The sequence below is a fragment of the Pogonomyrmex barbatus genome, unplaced genomic scaffold (genome assembly GCF_055798465.1).
Source record: "Pogonomyrmex barbatus isolate J1 unplaced genomic scaffold, ASM5579846v1 scaffold18, whole genome shotgun sequence".
NCBI lineage: Eukaryota > Metazoa > Arthropoda > Insecta > Hymenoptera > Formicidae > Pogonomyrmex > Pogonomyrmex barbatus.
Window position 1 is genome coordinate 3,158,319 of NW_028297114.1, and position 27,299 is coordinate 3,185,617.

At 36.8% G+C, this 27,299-nt stretch overlaps 1 protein-coding gene across 3 annotated transcripts in view; it reads left to right on the forward strand.

Moving 5' to 3' along the window:
- The first annotated feature begins 7,919 nt into the window (after positions 1-7,919).
- LOC105431819 (RNA binding protein fox-1 homolog 2) overlaps positions 7,920-27,299 on the forward strand; it is a 266,891-nt gene continuing 247,511 nt past the window's right edge. For 2 of the 3 annotated variants that reach the window (XM_089074930.1, XM_089074932.1), the window contains exon 1: positions 7,920-8,508. The gene's annotated coding sequence lies outside the window, so the exon portion shown is untranslated. Of the gene's footprint in view, positions 8,509-23,555; positions 23,575-27,299 lie in introns of those variants that run through there. The other variant, XM_089074931.1, reaches the window with a different exon arrangement.

The window sequence follows — 27,299 nt, forward strand, 5'->3', positions numbered from 1 at the left end:
ATCGACAATAATAGGTATCGTTGACACGCGGGCAAACAGGATCTATCCCATTCCCTGAATGCGCACTCGCGTGATATTGCATATACGTGCGCGAATCAATTGTCAACTTGGATTTCCAGTATTACTGTGCTGTTCACCTCGCAAATGTACGGGGGACATTTGGTCGTGGCACCGGTTAATAAGAGGAGACTGGTATTTGGCAACGCCAAGATTTGACACGCCTGATTAAATTACAGGAAATTATCGGAGAAACGCTTTTCTTATTTCCAATGGAAAACGTCGTTCTTTTATTAAACGCCCGACAGTCACGTTATTCTTATTCTCACTCAAATATACGTCGGATATCATTCCGTTAGCTTTGATTCTCGCATAAAAAGGGATCCATCGTGTACTTGTCGAGAAAAATTTATAACTCCGTGCGTGCACAACGGATGATGAATTACAAATGTTGTGCTCTCCTGTTACCGTATAATCGCGATTAGCATGGCTCGCGTCTCTGTGTATAAGGATCGTTAATTACAGACTTCGGTATGGTTTAATAATACTTGATCGTCGTGGCACGCGAGTACTCTCACGCGTAAACGTTTGCAACCCCTTTCTAATTCGCATTGTCACGCATGAAGACCAGTAGGTCGACCATTAAATTAGTTCTTTAATTAAAGCATTATTTATTCACGTATCAATGCGCGATATACATTTCGAATAACATTTATAAGCATTCTGTTATTTGTTTGCGCAACGTGTAATTACGCAATACGATTTGCTATAAATTAAATAATTAATAAAGTTTGGCGAATTTTTATAAAACAGACTGAGCTCCGTAAATTATCTCTTATCAATATCCATAATGTAGAATTTAATAAAGAAATAAAGAAGTAAATTTTACAAATAAATTTAATGTGAATTTTTAGTGAATCCCTAGGGAGAAGAAGAATTTTAACAAAATTCTCGTGACGAAGAGGTATTGAACATGGAAACGGTAGTTTCGGTAAATTCTACGTAGAATTAGGAACGGACGACGTATGCCGTATTACAGCGTCATTTGTCAAGGGTTTGGCAAGACGCCAAAGCCAGAGCCGTGTGCATCTGACCCGGTGAAGTGCAACAAGTACAATTAGGGAAAGCAGAACTTACGTGAACTGACCTGAGCACGGTCGGGCTGGTGCAATCGATATACGATGGATATACCAAAATTCCGCTGACCAGAATCAAAGGAACCGCTTGTTCCCGTCCAACCAATCGCCGTCGAGGTGACTAAGTTGAAATCGGATTATCCACTCTACATCGTCCTGTCATTCAAGTACGATTTAATTAATCTCGGTGAAACGTAATTACTGAATTGCAACATAAATACCGAATGAAATTGATTGGGAGAGGTAAGTTTAGCGTTCCCAGTTAAATTTATTCATCTAATTATTTTATTTCAAGATTTTAAAGATTATCTTGGAAATTCGTTAAAGATATATTATAATTCATACTTACGTACTTTGTTACTCGATAAAGTGATTAAAATATAATTCGTGATTTCGGTAGTAATCGTATTTCTTGCAAAAAGGATTCCAAGTGATATCGAAATAAACGTCGTTTAGTACGGAATATTAACTAGTAATTATATACAGCGTAGCCAAAGAGTTTAATATTTATCGGGTCAACAGGATGAATAAAATAATTATTTTGCATATTCTGCATATTAACATCGGACGCGGACGGGTATTAATAAATGTAATAATTACTGAATTCGAAATCGAGATACCTTGCAGAACGCGCGCGGCACGATGAATAGGCAAGAGTCCTCCCTCTATATTTGTTATTTTCCATATAACCAGGCAACGCCACGCGTTCACATACATACGTATTGCGGCATAAATTACGCAGCCATCACGCGCGATTTTACGTTGCCGTGAAACCTGCATATTGCGTCTTGTTCGTGGTTCGCGCTCGCATAGCGTCAGGACGGAATGACAGGAAGGGTGAAAAAGAGAAATCGTAGCGACGTGGAGAAAAGAATGACGCGATAAACAATTAGCTCTTTCCCCACTAATATCGCGAATTAATTTTACTCAACTGATTGTTTCGTTATCTCACAGTCGAGCTGGAACATTATACCTACCTGGAGAATTATACGTAGTAAAAAATAAAATTTTATTTTATTAATTCTCTCTCTCTCTCTCTCTCTCTCTCTCTCTCTCGATAAACCAGTTATTATCGAATAGGGACTAGAGATTAACGAAATTGCCAATTGATGTTTTATGTCGTATCACCGCGCGTATCGTTGCACAAAATATTCGATTTTACAGTCAATATTTCACGATGATCGAGACATTAATTGGGAACGAAACAGACACCGCGCGTGAAAGCGCGAAGAGTTACGCGGCTTTATCGTCAGTTAAGTTTCTACACCCATATTTATCACAGGAACATCACCACCGCCCGCGCGTCAATTGTATATCCTCTCTCTTAGTGAATCTCATTACCTAAACGCGTTTGGCCAATGGCGAGCGAGTGTCATATAAATTTGCAACACAATATCACTTTATCATTGCATGACATCCACCGCGGTATGAATTATGGAATGAGGCGCACGTCAGACTTTGTAGCGTAAGCCAGGCCGCACCGGTGGCTAGAGGCACATCGGAGCAGAAAGTGATATCAACGAAAATGATGCTCGTTCAGGTGCGGCAGCTTACGGAATTATAATGCGCCGCAATGGGCACGGCGATACGCCTCGAAGCGCTGCTTTCTGCCTCCGAGTTGGAATATTGAATCACGCCGCCGCTAAAGATAACGGCGGGACGCGAACGGTACGCGAACGCGTTTATTACACGTAATAATCAATTACGAAATACCGGGATGCTTTGAAATCCGCGCTCTCGCACAACGAAACAACGAATATCCAGGAAGAATTCCCGGAAATTAGCATTCCATTTTTAGAATTTCAATATAATTGCTGGACTTTCCTCTGGCCCTTCCTCCCCCCCTCCTCCTCTCAAACTCCCTCCGTCCCAAAGAACTCCGGAGTTCTTAACACGTTTCTTCAAAAAGTTGTCCCAGGAAACTTGAAGCCCCCTGCTTCGTAATACAGAAAATGGAAAAGTTCCATGCAACATGGATTTCTCGCATTTCTGCTTGAAAAGATAAACTCGTACATATAAAAATTTATTACTGTCCCAATATGTCAAGCTCCCGTTTGATGTTTCCCAGAAATATTTATTTATATTCGCTTTTTCGAACATGTTTGCGAAGGACAAGGTGGAACTCAATACAATTACACAGAATTTTATTTTTATTTTCTATTTTAGTTTTATTAGAATATCTTGTCGATTATGGGGTGAGAATGCCGATGCGAAAAGATCACCTCGCGAAATGTACGTAAGTGATGGAAAAACTAACTTTTCCGCAATTTCCACTAACATTATGTATACCCCATGATATATACCCATGATATTTTGGCAACCTCGGGATAAATTACGTTGGACAGTTTTAATTTTCATTTTCGCGAGATTTTTTTCATTTGGCAATTGCGCTGCCTCGAATGGCAGACGAGACTTCGTTAACCCGATGGCATTTTGCAATTGTGATCATCGAAAAGGGTAAATGATTTTATATTCACAGTTCGTGCTGCATAATAATAAAAAGCTGAATTATTTTGCAATTCACCGCTCTCGTCGAGTTAATTAATGTATCGTCCCGTTCCCCGTGCAATGAGAGGCCGTTTCCCTCCCCCAGTCTGTCTCTCTCTCTCTCTCTCTCTCTCTCTCTCTCTCTCTCTCTCTTCCTCCCTCTCTTCTGCCCTCAATTGCAACGGCGCTGTTGGATGAATTCGAAACTCGAAATAAAAAATTCAAGTCGCGTCGATTACTATCGGCGCATGGAATCGCGGCCTGTAAAAATGATCTCGAAACACCCTTCCAACTTTTACGATGTAATTTATAAACTGTATACCACGTTCGTGCGCTCATAACATAATTGAGCCCGCTTCGACTGTGTACTCGGCATTATAAATGATATCCGTAGATATTTTTAAAAACTAATGCGTATTACGTCTGCATGTTTAGCAGTAATCCATTTTGTAGGATAATTAAAGAAAATAATGTTTGTAATTTAAGAAGGCACTAATCATTATATCTTAAAGCAGAGTTTAATAGTCAGGATACCATGGTGTGATAAATAAGAGATAATCGTAATGCGTTGATTATTAATTCATATTTTGTTAATTATAATAATACAAATGTATATTGATTTAATTAATGTACAAATTAATAAATAAATTTATTGCAGTGTATATTAAAGAGCTATATTTTATAATCCTATTATATAAATGAAGAATATTTAAATCTGTAGAATTAAAATAATTAAAAGACAACGGAAAGAGTTTAAATAATTGCCAATCCATTCTTAATTATAAAAAAATGTTTTTATAACTTAAAAAAAAAAAGACTTTTCTATCGAGAGTTTAGAAATATTTTTATAGAAATCGGTGAAAATAATGTAAAATATTACATAGTCTGCCAAACAAAATGTCACTATTTAAATCACATAAATTAATCTTTTTAAAGTACTTAGTTTTCTCTTAGTATCACATTGATGGTGTAGATATATGTCCCTTGACACGTGTCAAACTGCAACTATTGAACTGCCGATATTGTCAAACCTGTTAATAATATCTTTAGTAAAATGGCACATGAATACCTGATGGCACGCGACGCGTCTGTTTTGAAAAGGCCTAGGGAAGACATACACGACACACCGAGTGTACATGCATATACGGACGACAAACGAGGGCCCTCGGAATATCGATTTTGGCGTATTCTAGTCAGGCCAATTTCATTTGACGGGTATACAGGTTCGTGCGCGCGCGGCGGTTTTCCGCGACACCGCGAATATGATTATGCACGCCCGAGCGTCACCGAAAACAATATCGGGCCCGCGCGGGGCGTACGCTGTACGCCCAATCTGATTTCGGGTAACAATATTCGTAAATGAATGCCTACGGCGCGGGGCGGCGCGCGACCAACGACCGTAAACCCGATGACTGGCATTTGTTCGGAATTACAAGCGGTAATTAAAAGGACGCTAAACCCGCGTGCGTGCGCGCGCACGCTTACGCTTACGCGCGCGGATTTACGCGCGGCGCCGAAAAACGCGCAATCTCGCCGAATCTCGCGCTTATCGAGAACAACGACACCGCGTCACCGATAAAGCCCTAGGATCGCGCGCCCGCGCGCCTGCGCCCGAACGTACAAACTGCATAACTGAGTGAGGCCGATAGATTTTGTACAAGCGAGCTTTGATTGATGATAAAACGGGTTTATTGACTTGCGCTGAGCGCAGATGCAACTCGTTGTTTTTTTTTTGTCTCTGAATACAGGGCTTGATTGATAGTTGCGTGCGCATTTCGTCGCTGATACCGGGCCGCGATGATAAGAGGTTTCGGGCGCGAACAGCGAAATTGTGTGTAAAGCTATAAATCATTTCTCCTCGTACTCTCATCTATAATTTATATGTTAGAAGAGCGTCTATAAATTATAAACGTATTAGCGCATTTATGTTGTAAGTAAACTGTATTCGTTTATATTATTGTATTATTAAAATTAATTTGACACGCGGTATACAGTATTGTATACGGTTAAAATTTTGGCGAATCTCTATTAACGTTTATCGAACAAATACATTAAAGCACATTAAATATTTTGCGCGCAAGATTATTTTGCGCGTTCGACGTTCGTCGAATATAAAATCTCCCGGATTTAATCCGTCCGTCCGACCGCGCTACGTCCGCGTCATTAAAAGTACTGACAAAATATTTGCGTTTTGCAGCTCGTAAACAAATATTCAAACTCACACAAGTCAATTGAACCTGTTTTTGTTCATTGTATAATTAAAGCCAACATTTACACTTTCCTGAAAACGACATCAAATTCAAAATCGGCACGATCAGAAATTCAAATAAGCTTCACATGATACTCTTGAATATATCGACTTACATTATATAATTTATGAAACTTCCAGTAATTTGAATTTGACAATATTTTCTAAATATATTTCGAACCTTAACAGTTATCTTCTCAGTAATATTAATAATATTCTCAATGTTAATAATTATTATTTATGTCTTTCAGTTGACAATATTTTGCTTATATATGATTTTTTTCATTTATTTCACGTACCATTTCTATTATTGCGATCCAATTTTGTATATTGTTTTGTTATTCCATTAACTCTTATATTTTTCTAATGGAAGTAAAAAGGGATATAGAAATTCACTGATTTATGTGTTAAATATTCGGTAATCACACATGTATCAAATTAAATTTTCTTTTGCAGTAAAATATTTAAAGCGGTTGAAATGATATCGCGCTTTTTTGATGGTGCGTTATTACTTCCTACATACATCTGAATAATTATGTTATATATATAATTATGATATATATAGGTACATAATCAGAGAATAACATTCAGTAGTAATTGGATATCAATCCTACTAAAATCAAGATTACAACAAAATTTTAAGATTATAACAAAATTATAAGAAAATTTTTACCATTAAAAACACTAGTCAACATGAAAATGTATTTTTAATTTAAACAATTAATTTTAAACAATTAATTCTATAGTACTGATTATAAATATTACAATTAAAATAAAAATGATTAATTTTCATAATATAAATAAGAAACAAAAGGGAATTTCTTTCAATTTTTTTTAATAGTTATTTTTCCATTTTGAGTTGGTGTATATGGCGGCGTTGTAAGAGTTTGCAAATGAGATTACGTTTTAATTCCTATAAAAGGAGGGAGATTTCGAATTCTATTTTTCTTTGTAACTTTTTTTCGAGAGCGTTTGAAAGCTTTTTAATAATGCAACAACACGCAGCGAATGAAAACAGTAAAAGTAGCTGAGCTTATCACATTTCTTATAATAATAATAACATGAAATATGAAAAGTAAAAAAATTGCATTACAAAATATGTTCTATGTTATTTCATATTCATATCTCATATATTATTAATTTATAAAAATTAAAGTATAGCTATACTCTTAAAACTAGAGCTATGCAATTTTTCTTATCATCTCTTTCTTAATATACAAATACGGGAAAAATTCAAAAAGAATGTACAAAGAATCCAAAAAGTATTCAAAAATATACTAGAAATTATCAATTATTTTAAAAAAGATTTTTTAAATTAAATTAAATGTTTATTTACAGAATACCTAATCTCTGTATCACAATGAAATCTTACATAAATCATCTTGAATATTTAAAATATAAGTTATAAGAAATTGAAATTATTTCTTAATTATATTTCTTTAAAACATATTTTTACTTTATATTTAAATAGGTTTTGATCAGATTCTTGCAAAATTTTTTGTATTACTTTTAAATGCGAATCAAGAATAACCTATAAGTCTTTCATAATTTTTTCGTGGCAAATAGATGTAATATAAAAATATATGTAATATATCCTTAATACTTTGGAATATTCATTGGCATTAATACATAACAATTCATAATCTTCAGTGCATTTATCGCACTTTTGTGTAACGGATGAAATAAATTAATATACTTTATTGATTTTTTATTGATTATTAAGACAATAGTATCGACTATTAAGACAATAACAAGATAGTATCGATCATTAAATTTTTTTGGTTATGAATAATTTCAATAAATATACCATCTACCATATTCATTGCTAAAAAGTTGTTGATTGAAAATTATTTTCTACAAATAGGGCTTTTCTCAAAACGATTTCTGGTGCATACCTTTTAAATTCAGTGTAAATAATAAAACTGTTGATCGGTGCGAGTCACAAGATCCGCGAAAGTCCGCGCCGATTCGCCGGCTTGCGTAACGGCGCGAAGTTGCGCGCGACGCAGCGTCCTCTGAGGTCGACGCGCGCCGGCCGTGGCGCGTCGTAAGCGGCAGAATTGCGCGAGCCACTGTGTTAGTCGGACGGTGTTTACATCGCGTCCGTGCTCTACGCAACTCGTATCCGTAATTCGGCAGCCGCGTCGCGTCGCGTCGCGCCGCGTTTCGCGTCGGTCGCGCGTGTCTCGGCACCGCGCGTCCTGGTGCATCGTCGATTTGTCGCCGTCGTCCGCCGTTCCGTACGTTCCGTACGTTCCGTACGTTCCGTACCCGCGAAACCGTTTTCGACTCGACGCGCACTTCGCGTCGTCGGCTTATCTCGGCTGCGCCTCGATCTGAATGAGTGTGTTTGCGCCAGTCTCTCCTGTTGCTCCGCTGTTGCTCCGCTGTTGCACGACGGTTGACATTGCTTTCGGTGACCGATAGCCAGCCACGGCGAGGTGAGAAGAAAGGACCGAAGGAGTGATTGGTGATTTTTAGTGTTGTATATTGTATATTGTATACATATCGGCAAAGTTGTGTTACGCAGACGGAACAGACTCAGCTGGAAGGACGTGAAGGTGGCAGCGGGAGCTTTCGCGTCGCGGCCCAGGCGCGCAGCTGGATTCCTGTCCTACTCGACCCCTGCGGACGTAGGCGGTGAGTGTAAATTATATACATGTTTTTTATCGGTCTGTTTTTTGTAGCTGAACTGGTGTATCGTATTGTACTTGAAGCAAAGTGGATATATATTGGAAATTTGGTAGCGAGACAAAAAGTTTTGCTGCAGCCTAGTGCAGCGACAAAAAACAGATCTTCTGTCTTATTTCTATCAATACTACGACTTTGTAGCGGATCCGATTAAGCTAAATATATTTTCATATATTTTGCAATAAAATAAAACACGATACGATCGTTCGACGTCAAGATGAAATAAGAGCGATCAACTTTTTCTCGTAGTTTCGATTTCTATTTCATTGAAATATAGATAAGAAAGTTCGAAAAGAGATTGATTTTAATCGACTAAAAATGTATCGATTTTAATTGTTACGGAGAAAGAAAAAGAGGATTCAGACATATTAACATTTTTTTAGAAATTTTTCGCTCTTCGACGAAATTAAAAAGTTTTGGATTTCGATGGCAAAAATGATAGAATATAAATCTTCTGTTATCGAAATGTAATTTTACAATACAATAGTTTGCAATAATAAATTGGTTGTCGGACTATGTTCAAAGAAGCATTTCAAAATGTGAGATTATCAAATCTTTCAAATCTGGCCAAGCTTTCTCAGGACGATGTTTGCAGTTGAAATTTCAGACAGTGAAATGCTTCTTTGAACGTCACTCCATGGTCATTCTTTGTAAAATTGCGTTGTATCTCGTTATTTTTGCCAACCGAATCGATCTTTCAGTATATTTAATGGGTGCATTTTACATAAGATCAAAATTTTGCGAAAGCAAACAATTTTGTTATCTTAAATTACGTCTACTTAAATAAGCCAACTGTTTTTGGGCTTTTAAACTTGAATTATATGAGACAATTATTTTTACATATCGCAAAATCTATCCTTTCCGGTGGATATGTTTCGCGTTTCGTCGAGCTTTCGGCAATACTTTAGTAGTTGATAAATCGTCGTCATAGCAACGGTCGCATAAATAATCACCGCGTGCTGAGATTAGCTGGGTATTTCGAATAATCCGGTTTTACAGAATATCAAGTTGATCGGAAATCAAGTAAATTGTAATCCGATAGTTCAGTTTCGATGCGAGACAACCACTGTTATGCATATAATGTATGAATGCAATTTCCAAAATAAGCCGTTGAGCATGGATAAATCATGCCTATATTCCCCGTATTTGGAAAATCAAAAATCTGCATGATATATTATACAATGGATTCGTTATTATTATTTATACATCCATATAGATAAATACGAAATATTACATCATATCGAAACGAGCGTTTTGCGAAGAGTAATCTTTCGCAAGGCGTATCGTTATTGATGTATATTACAATTCCGTTCAACATTTCAATTGTCAATTAACTATCTAGTTAATAAAAAATCAACATCAAAACCAATTTCGAGTCAGGTTCACGTTGTAGCATGCAGAAAAAAGTCGTATCAGAAATTATAGATAAATAATGACACAACTATATATTACAAAATTGTAACAAGGCCAACAAATAAATATGACCTAAAAAATAATATTAATTATTTGTAGTAAATTGTTGGATAAACTAGCATATTGTATTATATTGTTATATTTTTTAAAATTAATAATATTACATCATTATGCTTATTTGAAAAAAAAAAACATTTATCTAAATTGGAAATTGTTACATTCTGTTCATTTGTATATAACTGTGTAATTATAGTTGAGTCTATCGTTGAGCTATTTCGCTATTTCATTAATTAATAGTCCACATATCTCGTTACTACATTCCTATCGCATTCAATGTACCATTTTGATGATTCTTCTTATTTTGCGAGAACTTAAATTCCAGAGGTACAAAATTACAGTTGTCGAAATTATTTCTTTTCTTTAAGCGAGTTCTTTTCTTGCGTTCGCCAACTTGATTCCACCTTCGGCGGCACGAGCGGACGCGCGCGTTCAGTGTTTTAACATCAGAGATACGGTGTCCCATACGGCTTCATCCGATCTCCGTTAATCCGAGCATCGCGTGGATTGACCACATTTCTGCGTGAACTCGCGTTTCGCATGAACTCGCGCGAAATTTATTTATACTCGTCGCGCCGCGCCGCGCCGCGCCGCCCGCGGCCTCGTCGCAGTTGCAGCGGCGTTCGCTCGGAAATGCACTTTGGTGGCCGCGCGTGCGAGGCGCATATTTCACGGCATAGACATTTAGAAGCGTGGTATAAATCGCGTGCGCTTCGAAGGCCCATTTGCATACAAACGCAAAATGCCCGCGTAGCCCGCGATTATGTGCGTAAATAAACGGTCGGCGCGAACGCGCTCATTTCGGAGCCACCGCGACGTTTCCTGGACGCATCCCTCCTCCCTCTCCCCCTCCTCTTTCCCCTCTCCCTCACCGCAACCGCCCTGTTTTTTTCCGTCATCAAATCACGTCGCGTCTATATGTGTGTCCCAAAATTATCGGACGTTCCTTTATTGGCAGATTCCGTGAAAAACTGCTAAGACGAGAACTCTCGCAAAAACATCGAGATTCTTTATGATAGTATTTTAAAATAAAAAATCAAATCAAATCAAATTTGAAGTTGATTGATCTGTTTATGAAAATCTCGCGCGCTCAGGTTCATCGCGGAGCGATGAATGTTCCATAGAATCTTTCAATAAGAGAACGTCTGGTTTTTTTTTTGGACACCCTGTATACTTGCACACTTGAACGCGACGCGCCTTGAAATAACGAACGGAAAGGAAAAATAAAAATCGAGAGACCAATAGAAGCGATAACGAATCTCTTCGCGTATATATCGTTCTCTGAATCTATCGTCTTGTCTCAAATCGTACGCTTCGTCGAGGTTCAAATATTATTTCGATTACGCATGAGTAGACAGACACTCGAGTCAAGACAAAGAGAAATAGAAAAAAATGTAATGGACAGAGAATAAATATCAAAATTCGGTCTATAGCGAGAGACTTAAAACGGAATGCGTTTGGAAAGAGGACTTACTCGTTCTCCGTTTTATTTTTCTGGGCATATATTTTTGAAATATTATATTCTTTTGCTAATAATAAACATGAGAGCACTGTATTATTCAAACGATGGACGTCCACCTTCTGAACGGCTGGCATTCTTATCTCAATACGTATCGGTAATGTTATATGCGCTGTCTGTTATCTGCTGCATTTTATTCTCATATCTCTTTGCGATTTGATTCTCATTCGCGCAATGTTTACGATGTATCATGCTTCCGGACGTTAATATTCGGCGAAAACGTAATTACGGAGAATCACAAGAGGATTTCGAGAGCTCGCATGTTAAGTTATGGAATTCGTGTGTCTCGACAATCAATAATTTTAAACTTTCCTAAGTTAGAACGAAACATATTGCGTAGCCGATTGCGATAAAGATATGAAACGTAACAATTTTGTTACTTATCGCGAAAGTGAACGTTTTATTATTACAACAATATATAGTTGATACTTGCATAATCATAAAATCATATTAGACTATATATTTAATTCGCATTTCGATTGTTTTCCGCTGCACATTTTTTAAAATAATTTATTTTACGAACGAAAAAAACGTTTATCGTTCGTCGTTATATTTTGCGTTTTTAAATTTTGCGATAAAATAAGAATATGTGAAAGTAAAAATTACTTTCTTATGAATAGCTCTGCCCTCGTGTATCAATCTATATTTTTATTTTCTCTATAAATCGAAGAACGAGTAATAATGTGAGATAAAATTCATCATCGCCAATGACGAAATGACGAAATCACGGAATCGCAATGGTAGAAAAGGAATCGATTCTGAGGACAACTCGCGCGACGACTTCGATCGGAACGAGCAAGAAGTTGATTGACTGGCGTGGTCGCTCCTTTTGTTGTCGCGCCGGCTCACGTTCGACCGGATTTCTGAAGGACTGTTCGCTAATGTCGCGCAGCAACCTGGCGGTCAGAATAACTACGTCTTATCTAGCGTCCACGCGTTATTAGCATTATCCAATTTCGGTTCTGTCGCTGACGTCAACGTAACATAAGCTTTTGCGAAAATCGATCGCACTTCGCCGACGACGCGACGCCCACAATCCCGATTGAAATTAAAGTTTGCAAAATATCAGCAATCTATTTCGAAAGCCATAAACTCTCTCTTTTTCTCCCTTCTCTTTCTCTTTCTTACGTTTCTCCAGATAAGATTGCTATCGGCGACAAGTAACCGTTTTGCGTGAATAAATTTACTTTTACGGGAAATTGCAAGCGAGACGGTAGTGACGTCAACAGACACAGACATTCGGGCTTACTGATAAAAGTAAAGACATCCCTCTTCTCGCATTTCTCCATCATTCTCTGCTCGCTGCACGGACCAGCGAAAAATTATTTCGGCACCAGCGAGCTACGATAAATTAAACTTTGGAAAATCACCGACCGCGCTTTGGCTGAGTCACTGTAATACCATTTGGTATTCAATCAAAAGGATGCACAAACAGCGCGTATCGCGCTGGAAATTCGTTTGCCGATCGATCCGTAATATTTTCAACATCACTCTTCGCTTTCGTTCCGCCGCATGACAAATAATAATGATAATCGCAGCAGCGCTCTGCTAATCGCGACGGGCATTTAATCATTGATCCATGTTCTTCGTCGTGCAGCGCGGTAACCTTTCGGTTCGATGTTTTCGATATTTGCGTCGGATTAATCGCGTCGCGTTATTAACGAACGGCAACGGTAATACCGGATTTTTCTGTTGATTATTTTGCACGCGGATTACGCGCGGGTAGGTAGAAATCTGGGTAGCGATCGTACCGCACCACCGCGATCGCTCGTGCATTCCCACATTATTCGGGGGCTTTGACGCGAATGAATTTTTCGCCCTTGGCGAAGGGCCGGGATGAGGGAAATAGTTGAGGAAGAATCCACCGTAAATCCATCTCTTTCGCGGGAAACTTAGTTCCGGAGCGTCGAGCTGGAAGTCAGCTTAAGCGGTAGGCGAAGGCACGAAGCGAGGAAGAAAGCTCGCATGTTCACTTCTCGTTCGCATACACCAAGGGTGTATCACGGTGTAATACTGAAAGCGGTGTAATAGTAGCGATGCATTCCTCCGAAATGTGATTTCAACGGTATTTCGTTTCAATAAAGATTTTACTTACTTGTCTTAATTAGTTACTCTACTAATATTGGAGAATTAATAAGAGATTAAATCTCTTAAAATTTTTTTTATTTTGTTAATTGAAGTTTAATTTAATTGAAATTTAATTGTGAGATTTATTTTTATATCGAAATATTGAAAAATGAATAATGTTAAAAAATGAAACAAAGGAAAGTCTTTAAACTTTCTTCTCAATAAGAAAATTCTCAGTTTATTAAGATAGCTCTTTCAATTTATTTTTGCAACCCTTCCGGGTTTTATAAATATAATGCATTATGCGTTTGTATCGAGAGCAGAATAAACCGCCATGTTTATACAACTGTATTTACTAAAATGTAAGTAAAGCCGTAATTGCGGTAAATCCGTGATAAAGCGAAGCTTAATTATCTAATTTGTAGAATAGTACAATTATTGATGCTCCGAGAAATAATACCATTGTTCTTTCTACGATTTAATCAAATTCTTTTTTTAGCTTACTACTGTGCATAGTGTGCTTATAGAAATTATATTTATGGAAAATTTAAATATATTTTTTTGAAAATTGATAGGAAAAAAAAATTGTTTTGAAATTTTAGAATTCCGGTAATTAATTTGATCCTTTCCGTTAATGTGGCGCGAGTTATTATTTGATATTTGTGCTTTCCGGGTGTATGTGAGAGATACAACATGGCGGTTTGATCTGCTCGGCAAATGTATGTAGTGCTCCAGTGTGCGTCATCGCGGCTCGGGTACGACTGGTGCATCGAACCGTGAGGCTGTGTGCACGCGGATGCATCCGATTGTCGAGGAGCAATGCATGCAAGAAACGATGTGCTCCGATGCCAATGTGTACACACGTCGATGCTCTTTGAGGCTCAAGCTGACGACGGGAGGGCTTCTGGGATTTACCTCTCGTTCGCGCATCTTAACATCTTCTCACTTCTCGCCGCGTCGGTAAAGCCGCGCGCAATTTCGATTTAAAATATCGTTTTCTCCCCGTAACGATGTCTGCTCGCCACGCTGATCGTTTAGACACGCTTGAACGGTGTAATCGGAGCGATCGCGACTTTAGATAAGGGTCGCCGACCGCGAAAAGTGGAGTAAATAAATGTCATAAGTGGAATAGCGTATAGAATGTAAACGATGTTCGTCGCTTTGATGTGCTGTATTTTTAACCGGTTATATCAGTGTGTAAACACTGACGGAAGTGTGAACTTGCTGAAAGCAAACTTATAATCTCCACAGTTTAATTCTAATGGATGTCGAGTTGTACATGTCTAAATGCGAGAAATTTAGTGATGGTGATTATTTGGAGTACAAGAATAAGAACTGTTAAATTATACATATGTCTTTCAATACGTCTTTCAATACATATAACAGTTGGAGCGTTTATGGACGGGGATAGTGTAACATTTATGTCGGCGATAGTAAGTACTTCAAACTTCTTGTTATCGCTCTATACATTCAAATCCTGAAGGTAGATCGTTAAACTCCGAGATTACCGTAAGTGCATTGCAACATTCAACTAGATTTATGATTTTCGTGCAGTGGATGCTAACGACGATTTATTATCTAAGTAACCTATTTGACGTGATCTTTTGACTTGAGGGACACGATCATTCTCGATGATTTTATTTTTTTCTTAGAATGCGTAACCTGCATGTATCGCGCATACATTATTATTATTCGTACATGTTCTTCGATTTATGGAAAAATAAAAATATAGATTGATATGCAGGGGCAGGGCTGTTTATTAAGAAAGTAATTTTTACTTTCACTTCATATTCTTATTTTCCTTTAAATTTATCGGCAGTGGTGAGAAGCGATGTAGTCTCTGAAAACTTTACGAGTGGCGCTATTTTTCCATCAAACGAGCTGTGCCGAACACGTTACGTACCGGTACCATACGGAGTACCATTGTACGCGGGGTTGAAGTGGGGACTCTGAATATTCATGGCAAACACTCACGACTTCTTCCGTAACGAATGTATTCCGCGTTTTAACAATTCCCGAGAGCGCTCTCGGCCCATTTATTCGTCGTCTCTGTCCGCACTTTAACAATCGATAGTATTTGGTACCGTCGCCCATCCACGACGATCGCTGTCGATGTGCACGCGCGTCAGCGCGCCCCACGCTTTGTAACTCGTCGCCCAGTAATTTCCCACCTCGAATTTACTCGATTTCTGCCTTATTTACTTTTGCCTGACCTATTTTCCGTTCGCTCTTTACGTCATTTATTTTGCCGTGCGCCACCTGCACTTGTTCCGCCCGCTCTTTCCCCCTCCCCCCCTCCCCCCTCCCCCTCCCCCCCCCTCCCTCCCACCTCGTAAAAGCGATCGGGTAATTCGAGGGATACGAGCGACGTCAATAACTATACCGTTCGCCGATCGAACCATCGCCGCATCGTACGGCAGAATGTCACCAAAATGGAGTTTCGAAATTGCCTCTGAACTTGTCCGAACCAGAAGTGTCAGTCCCAGGTGATCGGTAACCGAGACGATACGTAACTTTGCGAACATCGCATCGTGTATCGGGATTGTGAAAGAATGTAGTACATTTTGATAGACAAAGACGATACATGTGTACTGAATTGTGTATGGAATTTATGATAATATACATGTAACATACAGAAATTTTTTAAAAACCAGAGGATTGCGGGAGATTTTTTTTGCTTATGCTAACTTTAAAAACAATCTTCAAGAAAATGGTTTCTTTGAGAAAATAAATTGTCATTTATATAAATGAAGTATTTACTATCTGGAAAATCTGGAATTTGCAGAGAATGTCATTTTTCATGTCTTGAAAAATATAATGTAACTTGTAAACTAGTAGATTCATTCACCATAAACATTAGAACACTGATTTTACAATTAATCCAACATTCTGCATTGTGAATATAATTTCGTGTTAAATGCAATTTTGCTTAATGAACATAAAGATTTATTTTAATAGTTTTATAAAAGTTAAATTTTGTATCGATTATGCGTTATATAATTTTTTATCTATAGCTTTTGAAAATAAAGTTTGAAAATTTTATGCAATATAAAATATTTATTTTTTAGAATTTTTATAATTTCTTCAAAATGTTTTAAATTTTATTATTGAAACTCGAGTGATTTTTAATTTTATTTTATGATTTACAAGCTTTTACGAATAGAAAATATTAAGGACTTTGCACAACAAGTACATATATATTTTAAAGATGCATTTAATATACTTTCATTTTATTTGGAATTTTTGATAAATCGCTTTGAAAATCAGAGAATTTTCAGAGAACGACTTTTCGAGTTTGAAAATAGACTGATAAATTTACTTACAAGATATCACTTACAACGGTAGGAATATTAGCATTAAATACAGGTCCAAACACTCTCAGTCATCACGATTTCGACGATCGTCGTATCGTGAAGATCGAGTCTCATTTGAACTTTGGAATATCTGCATCGGCGAAAGGCAGTGCCTTCGTGTCGAGGAAACGCCGTCAGACTTTTCTCATTTCGCGAGCGACGTAACGATCGATGATCAAAGCAAGAAACGTGCAAACGATTCGAGACGTCGCGTCGTTTCGAACTGTCGAAGAACTCCGTGTTAGTTGAGGAGTTGAGACGAGGCTTCTCAGGAAGAAACGGTGGGGAAAACTTTAGTAAGGGAATCGTGGAAATAATTAATCGAGCATCGAGTTGTGAAAACGATAGGTCGGGGCTGTAGTCTTCGCCGCTATTGTTGTCTCTCGTCGCGCGATCTCCTCCTTCGTTCGATGTCACCACGGAGTTCTCGCTCGTGCGTGCTCGATTTTGCAGTAAAAACTCACAGGGGCCATTTTGCAGTTTTCAATCTCAGAAATTGGATATCCCCAGTTGGAAGACTGAATACATAGGAAATGGAAAAACACGTCGTCTATAGTTCGTCGGAGATGCAGGAAGATTGCATTAAAGGTGGAGTAGTGGAGTTTAAATAGATGCGGGTAAAAATCGAAGTTTCATCGACATTCTAATTAATAAATGTATAGCCCCATTATAATCCTTATTTAATTATTTAACGATACATTAATTATCTCTTTACTATCAGAGCTGTTACACTTGTCGTACAGAGATATATAGGAAATTAATACCTATTTAATTTTTTAATCCCCTTATTTCAAAAAGATTATTCATTTGCATCATCAGCTATTTTTTTGCTATCATTCCGTCGAATATTATTTCTATTTCGCGAAACAGACTGTCGAAACTAGAGATAAAAGGAAACAATTCTATCGTAAATATATTCTGTGCGTGACTGACACAGTTTTATTCCTAGGCTCTCTAACTTTCTTATTTTTAAAAAATTTTGTTACGTACTCTCCTTGTCTCTCATCCCTTCATTCTGACTATGGTACATAAAATATATGCTTCCCCGCTCGTAAATTGACACTCGTTTACTTGACTAGATAACGTTTTAGTAACCATTTTGTTATCATCATACACTTGCACCTCATCTTTTATGCATCTTTCATAATAAATATATAATAACCGCTGCATGCTTAAAGAAACTGCAGAGTGTAGAATAAAATATGGATTCTTTTATCTACCGTATCACTCAGTAATTCATAACGTTAAAATAAAAACGTTATATAATAGAATTTTCAGTCACGCTAGCGATTCGTTCACCTAAGATAGGTCTTTCTTGACGCACGAGACGAATCTTTACGATTCACGAGTCTAATATCGCTAATATTCTTTGAGTATCCTCTTTACGCCCCTATTACACGCGACCTTTACGACGACATTTCGGAGAGATTACAAATATTTAAAGGCATTTGCATGCTAATCGCAGTCGCCCGGCCAAAGTGTCGGCACGTCCGGATATTTTCCTTTCGGAAAATATTCATCTCTCGCGTTATGAAATGATTCGCACTTATACACGCGCGCGTTTTTTTCAAGTCACACGTAATATCTTCTAGATTTGCCTCTCTCGGATTTGACTCTCTCGTACAAAAATCCGCGTTTCATTTCGCGTAAGTTCGCGCGTATCAACATCATGTGAGCGCTTATCGAGATCGGGTTTCCAGCTGTCGGAAGCCTTGGTTTGTTAGTCTTCGGCCTTTCGTCTATGTCGTAAGTTTCGTATGTCGTTGACGCAGACGCAGACTAAGTTTTCTCTTCGTAAATAAATCGATCTTCGGGCCACCCGGAGTTGCCCGAGATTTAACTCGATGACTACGGATTTCGCTTGTGTATCAGGTGAGGACCATGGATATTTACATTTAAATATTTCAGTTGACTAAAATCTCGCATATTTTTATCTCTCTTGACGAAAATATTTGTTGTGTTTACTCGAAAAACGGATATTAAAATTGTTGACTGTTGACGTTTTAATTGATTCTGATTTATTTATAGTTCTATTGTTAGTCGGTTATTGACTTTCACACTCACGTTGCCTGTATACATATACATATATAGGGAAGGCAGAAATATTTTGCAATATATAAAAGTAGAAAATTCTCACGTGAGATGTCAAGTACAAAGAATGAGAATAAATGGCACGATAGATTGTCAATGCATCGACGAAGAGCCACTTTTTACGGTCTACATAAAGCTATATCGTCGGTACTCTTGGTTCTTTCGTGCGCTTTGTTTGCATGACGATATTGCATAAAAACCTGATGAAAAATGCATGAAATATGCGACATTGACGACGCCGACATCGAAAGATGTAACATTTGAAAGGCGTAAATGCTAAGATGAGTTATTACGGAAACTCGTCATTCTTTTCAGTGTCGACGAAATTGCCAACAAAAAATAGATTGATACAACGCAAAATTTAATTGTTACAATCGACATTTACGTCTTTGTTCTTGTCTATTTAAAGGGAAAAAAAAACATCTAATACTCTTTTCACCAGATATTTTGAATTTTATATAAATATATAAAATTTAACAATAATATGCATATTTTGATTCTTATATATTTTTATATAATTTAAAAAATATATGAAAATAATTTTTTATAATAAAAATGTAATTTAAAGGAAATTATGCAATAGAAAAAATAAAAAGAAAACTAGAGAAAAGAAATTGTGATGAAAGAATTCAGAAAATATAATTTTCTAAGGAAATGTAGATACACTTTGCGAAGATACTGTAATGTCTTGAACTACGATATTTCTTCTTTCCACATTCATGCGTTTTATTTTTATCTTATGTTTCGGCGAATGGTACCCGAGAGAATTTAAGAAATTAGATTTGCTTCAAGAGTATCGTTTCAAAGATTCGCATTTTTATAGCGAAACCTGGTATGAAAGTTATGGTATTTTAAAATATTGCGAAAAAAAGATCTAAAAGAGATAGGATTTTATAGTAAATTACCATCATTATCATCATTTCGATCGAGAACTATTGGAAAACAGCCCGCTGTTCCTTTCGCGCATATCTTCATATGCAACGACCGCATCGATCATTCCGACGTTAACAGCACTGAAAAATACAATAAAAAGTTATATTCAGCTAGCAGTGTAGAGTCATGTAGTGTGAGTACTGAAATTGCATAGCTCTATCATGGGCATCGTCTGTTGGCACTGTAACATAATTTTGTATTACATGGCAAATCCTTGCCGCGTTACATATATTGACTCAATTACCATGAAGTTACGAGTATATCCTGTGTCTGATTTACGCGCGAATCAAATTTATTGGTCGTTGAATATAAACATATTCACATCGAAATGAACTCCCGTTCGTCGGTAAAATTCATCGTGATTACACTGTACTCGCGATATGCGATCGTATATAACATTCTGGCATGATACTCGAAAATTCATTTAAAAACTTCACGTTTTATACGATCCATGATAATTCTATGTTTTATATAATACGGACGAAAAAGTAGTCTTTTTTTTTTTTTTTTTTTATATCGTGAAATATTTTGTATCACTACAGATATCTAAACATTTATTTTATTGTATTAAAAAATTAAATTAAAAATTAATAGATAATTGGAATATTGAAAATTTTTATTATGTTAATCTCTGCTGCTCTGTAAAAATAGAAAAAAATTTGATATGATAAATTATTCGGATTTTGAGCATTGAAAATCATGCATCGCGTGTGGTACACACAAAACTGCGGATGCAATTTCGTCGTGAATTATAGATTGCGTAAAGTGAGTTTAAACGAGAAAAAAAAGTGGCAGTAAAATTTGTCAGTGGCGCGCCCGTGTCGCTATCGACCGATTCAATTTCGCGTATTTCGCAGATGGCGGAAATTAAACAACCCCAACAACAATAATTGTTTATATTGTAGCTCAGGTGCAGGCATAAAATTTAACATGCCGCCGCAATTTTCAGCCGGAGGAGGCCGGACATGCGTGGTTGTCCGGCAAAAACAGATTTATATAAGCGACATGAACGAAATTGCATGCGCGTCGACAGACGATTATGTTCGCGCGGATGATAATCGCGAATGTGTTACGTCTCGAGTGCCACGACCCTTATCGGCGTCATGCACACACGTGCGTACATGCATGCGCATTGCGTCGATGATAAGCTCGACAAAACGTCACTGTTCTCTCTCGTGAAGCGAGCACGTTGCATCGGGGGCTCCGTTCGCCTAATCGCCGCTTACACCAAAAGCTACGTCATTGCCACTGACAGCAGCATGCTCTTGACACCCATGCCACGTGAAATGTGTAATATGTATTAATGGCGTTTGCATCTTGGTGTAGCCAAACTAAACAACGAGAATAAAGAATGTGATAATTTCAACGAATTATTTAGATAATCGACGAGGGATCGTCAAGGGAGATAAACTTCTTGTAGCTTAAAGATCGCGCATTTAAAGATCGTTTCTAGTTTAGACCAGTTAATTAAGTAATAATCTTAAGTAACAAATCAGTATTGAATATACATAATATAATTTTAAATAATAAATAAATAATATATGAAATATAATTGAATTAAATTATATTATTGCAATTTTTTTATTGTTATTTTTGAATTAATAAAAATATTTCTATAACTCGACCAACTTAGCCTATATTTCTGTCTTTGTAACAGTTTTTACATTGAAACGAAATCGCGAAGAGGATTTGAGAAGAGAACAGATCTAGTCGTGATTTTCAATGCCACAACATGTGTAGTTTGGAGTTCCGTCCGTATTTGCATCTATGAGTCGTTTGCACCTGTTCGCACAACATTTGCAAACGCGACAGTATTCGGGAGCAAAGACGATAGTTCTAACACGACGCGAAATTTAATTAAATCTAACGTGAAATGCGTGCGTGAAGAGAGGACGTCATTATTCACATCGCGAACCATTTCGTTCGCTTAATTCTACAGGCGCTTTGTCACTGCCACAAGCAAAATGCCAGAAACGACTCTGCAGGTAAACGGTAGCTATTAAAAATTGTTTTTTAATCTTGTTTTGCACGTATATGAGATGCTCCACGATTCTGCCATACAATTTAATTTTATAGCGTATTTTGGAGATTAATTAAAATAAAAAATTGAAAATGTTGTGGCAATACTTTTAAAATAGGTAAAAATTGATTAATACGACATCGCGTAGAATTTGTTCATACCGAAATTATCGTTACATATTCATTGGCTAATATTTATTATTCATTTCAACAGTTTCAAACGACACATATATTAATTTTATACATATTTATATACATATATTAATTTTTATCAGTTTCTTTTTTACATATACGTACGTATATATTTATTTATAAATGCGAATACACACACACACACACACACACACACACACACACACACGTATGTTACGATATATAAACATGAATATTAATTTGCATAGACATCTTTTCAAAAGGGAGATAAATTGTATCATTCGAATTAATGTCATACGTGTGTGTGTGTGTATGTGTGTGTGTGTGTGTGTGTGTGTGTGTATTCGCATTTATAAATAAATATATACGTACGTATATGTAAAAAAGAAACTGATAAAAATTAATATATGTACATAAATATGTATAAAATTAATATATATGTCGTTTGAACTGTTGAAATGAATAACTTAATGTGAATGACAAGTCGTAGTAATTTGTTGTGAGAGTATGATATGAAATACAAAGAAAGTTTTGGTTTTATGTTTTTCGTAGAAGAGCGCGTAACGGCAGCGCTTGTTTTTTTGTGCGACGACGACGCCGCGCGGCGTGTTTATTTACGCCGCGCGATCGTCGCGACCATCATTTACGCAGAGACACTCGGTCGAGTAGGTAAAGGTTGTTCTACGTATCGTCGCATTATCATTCAGACCGTAGTCGCGAGCGAATCAGGGCGATTTTTGTCTTTGAATGAATGGTTACTAGTCTACATCTCGATTGACCTGCGCGATTAACGACTCGCGAGCGTATTGATTTCTTTGTTTGTTTCTTTAATAGATATTTCGCGTAATCTGTTGATCTGAAGTACTAATTGAAACGACGCTTGGAATTTTTCGCTCATTCAAACGTGATTTGTTTAAATAATTTTTAAATGAAACTTGAGGGAGGGGGGGGGATTAGACACGCGAATCGCTTATTCGAGTCTGGTTTGATGAGTGATTTAAATAACGAGACATCGTGATGATGCGTGTTCGAAATGTATTGTCTTAAATGAACTATCGCGTTATTAGTTCGGTTTAATCGTATCGTGTGACATGCTATTGAGAAGTGTTATATAATTTAGTATTTGCGCGAGTGTTGTGTGAGTGTTATGAAGAAACAAAGAAACTGAAAAAACGGTGGAACGGTGGAATGAGAGGAGGAGGAGGCCTGGGATGGCATCGGGCGATGGCGGAGCAACTTTGGGGTAATTCATTATTGATTACTTTTTATTACTTGTTATCTATAATTACCTTATGCATGCAATAATTATTTGTTGAAATATATTATTTTGAACATTGTTATAAGTTAGATATATGTGTGTTACAGTTCAACGCAGTTTACGTCACAACTCCGCTGCTGCGCATCGTATCTGTGAGTGATGAATTATATTTTCTTCTTATTTATGATAAAACGATGATTTTTTTATTAAGGTAATGGAGAAAAAACTTATATCTACATATAAGATACGTGCACATATGTAAAGTTCGTATATGTAAAGTGATATTATGAAACTAAAATAAAGTTAATGTTTCATAAATCCATTATCTTAAAATGGATAGATAAGAATAGATTAGTATTAATTTTTATAATATAATTTTTACTAATATTTAATAAATTCTAATAAATTCGGGAATTCTAAAAGCTAAACATGAAATAATTTTTGTAAAAGAAATTTTATGTTTTTATTTTCTTTATAATTTTAATTTAATCTAATCTGTTGTTTATCTATTCATATATTATTTGATAGTTTGTCTTTATATTAATAAGTAAAATGACGTCGAAAAAATAATAGATCGATACACAACCGCATTTGATTTGTATATGCAAATTATGCTTATATGTGCGATTCTATTGATTAACTTTTATCACTTACAATTTGTTGCGTATAATTGACAATAATCAGAATCTACAAAATATTAAATACACATGATAAAATAATATAATAAATAATATAATATAATAATAAAATAATAAAATGAATATGCTACATTTAAGTAAACAGTTAACTTGAAAAATTTTAGGAGTAAGTATTGAAAAACAGGAAGACGGTTCTTCCTGTCTCAAAATCTTTCGTTTTATATAAAAATATTAGAATATTTTTATTAATATAGAATATTAATAAAACAATTATGTCATTTACAATATGCGAAACACCAACAAATAAATTTACTTCGTTTGTCAGATATCCAAGAAAACATTATTATGCGCGTTAAAATATTAAAATTATACGTTTTTATGGACGCTCAAAGAGTGAAATGAGAACAAAATGTTTATTTTAGAATTTTTTATATATTAGTTTGCAGAAGATATGTAAGCTCTCTCGCAAGAATGAATATCGAGATATATCCATAAATGCAGGGAATAGTCTATATGCATCTAACGAATCGTTGTGTTCGCTAGCAGAGCAGAAAATATTGACAATTGACCCTATCGACTTCGACTGTGTGCCATTCAGAGAATAGAGAAAGAGAGAAAAATGGAGATGTAAAAAGAGACGTTTCGTGATTGCGTTCGCTCGATGCAGCGTTGCGCAGTTGTATATGGCGTCTTTTATGTTTACATAAATCATCGCCATACAAAAACGGATTTTATTTTTTTAAAGGATTTAGAAGCACGCGAGAGCAACATTTTACGATTTGGTTTTGTTTGTACGCGCTGCTTTTATATCGCACTAGCCTGCGTTCTGATTTTACTCTGATTTTTAATGGCAGGTTGTCTAGATCATGTGAGAGACGTGAACTTCGCGGATATTAAAATACGTAATATTATATCGAGATATCCGACGATATATATATTTTTATCCTGTGACCGCGCTAGAATTCATCACGTGATACTTCCTCGTGGTGATTTATTATTTCCTATTAAGGAACTTCCCCTCCTCGTAAATAGAAGCTAAAAATTTCCTTCGTACCGTCGCGACCCTCGCGAGACAAATACTAATTCGCAAACGCGGCAAACGAGGCCGAGATCGCGCGCGGTGGAGGATTACGCGCCTTTCCGAAACAAACGCGCGTGGTAGTTTGACTCGTTGCATCTGCGCCTAATCACGGCGCTTCGGTGAAGCATTTTGCGGCGACTAATTCGCGGGGTGGCTTCCGCTATTGTTACTCATCGCGAGCCACCGCTAACAATGCACCTGTCCCTTCCGACGGGCCTGCCCGTCGCCGTTACGCCGCGGTTAATGCTGATGCACGAGTTGCACGTTAATGACCGGCGACCAAGTCGAAACTGCAACGCGCGCGGCCGCTCGTAAATTCGCCCGCGATATCGTCATACCGCGGTAGTTTCGAAACGACAATGCAAGAGGCAAGAGTTGAGCGATTTACCTCCTCTCCCCCTCCGCCTCCGCCTCCGCCTCCGCCTCCGCCTCCGCCTCCGCCTCCGCCTCCGCCTCCCTCTTTCTCCGTCTCTATTTTATATTTTATAGATAAATGCAAATTGGAACGAATTGTGGAACGGATTGGTCGAATATATTCGGAATTTATAGAAATCTCTAATTTTCCATTTTTCATAAAGTCCGTTTATAGATAATTTATAATCGAGGACGGAATTGTGCGTATATATTTTGCATATAGAATTGCAAGCGTGTTTGATTGTAGATATTTTATCTAACTCTCTTGAAAAATAATTTTCGACGAGAGAGCATTTTCATTCCGTTTGAATTCGTTTGTTTTATTACGTTTTATTACGCGTTCTATATTACGATCTAGTAAGTAAAATGTGCAGTTGAAATAAAACTTGTTGCTGGCAGGAGAATACAATGTAAATGTGCAAAATGAGAATCCGAATGCACGCAGAGGAGCCCTTATATTTCAATGAACCACGCTGAAGGTTTTCTAATAAATTCACTTTGCGTTTATGAAATCGATTGCGAGTTCAATCATTTTACAATTTTTCTCCGTTTCTAGTTAGAAACGTAGCTATCGATAGTTTTATTGGTACAAGTTTACGCAGAAAGTATTCGATTATCGTACGATACGATACGATACGATACGATACGATAAACATTTGCACTTTCAAAAATGAACATCTCAGAAAGTCCTCGGAAAGAGTATCTTTTACCGTTCGAGAAAGCAAAGAGGAGTAAAGAGAAAATGTGTTTGATAATTTATATATTGCGTGAACTCACCACCTCGACTTGTGGAATAGCAATCAATTTTACTCTTGGAAGTAACTTTCTATCACATCCGTAACATGTAACAGATGTATCGTGTTACCGATCGATTGATGTATCCCGATAACCGTGATTTCTTCTCTCGGCAAGCAAGCAGTTTAACGCTTTCGTCCTCATTCTTCCCTTGACATTCACATTACAGTCTTCTCGTGGAATCGACAGGTTGCAGATATGACGGGATATGAACTCTCGCACATTTGTGTAACTTTCATTTGGCAACTATCGAGTAAATATCCCTCGAATACGCAGCGATGAAATTTGCATATTCATGTAACGAAAGATAATTCTTATAATAATTAGATTATTTGAATTTGGTAATAAGTCTAATACTTAAATATCTTGAATGCATAGATTTTAGATATTGGCAAAAAAGCGAAAGGTAAAAGATAAACTATCGTTGTAATAAATATTGTTAACTTGTAATAGAAATGTTGTTAAATATTGTTTAATTAATACGAGCGTAAAATAAAAATTCTGAATATATCTTTGATGTTTCATCAGAGATTATGATTTGTTATTGATATAATATTTGATATTGAAGCACTTTTAAGGTAATTTTTTTATTTACAAGCAATTTTATGAAAAGGTTATAAAAGAAAACTCGGTAATGAGGGGGATTAATATCGAAGAAAATTGCTAGGAAAATTACGCGTAAAACTAGGTTTACCCGATCCGTTTTTCCCAGAAGAGGCGATAAATCACGGAGCGAGAGGATTTGAAAGTCCCTATCATAGTTTTGCGTAAAAAGGCACATTAATATCCGTCGCGTCGAAAGTTGTCATGAAATGCCATTACAACACCAGTCCCCGGACTAATCACGTTTAAAATCAGATATTCCATTCACAGGTGCGCCATTCACAAGTACGTACAATCTACGTACAACCATTCACTTCGTTTGTAGAACACTTGCGCCTGATAGGTC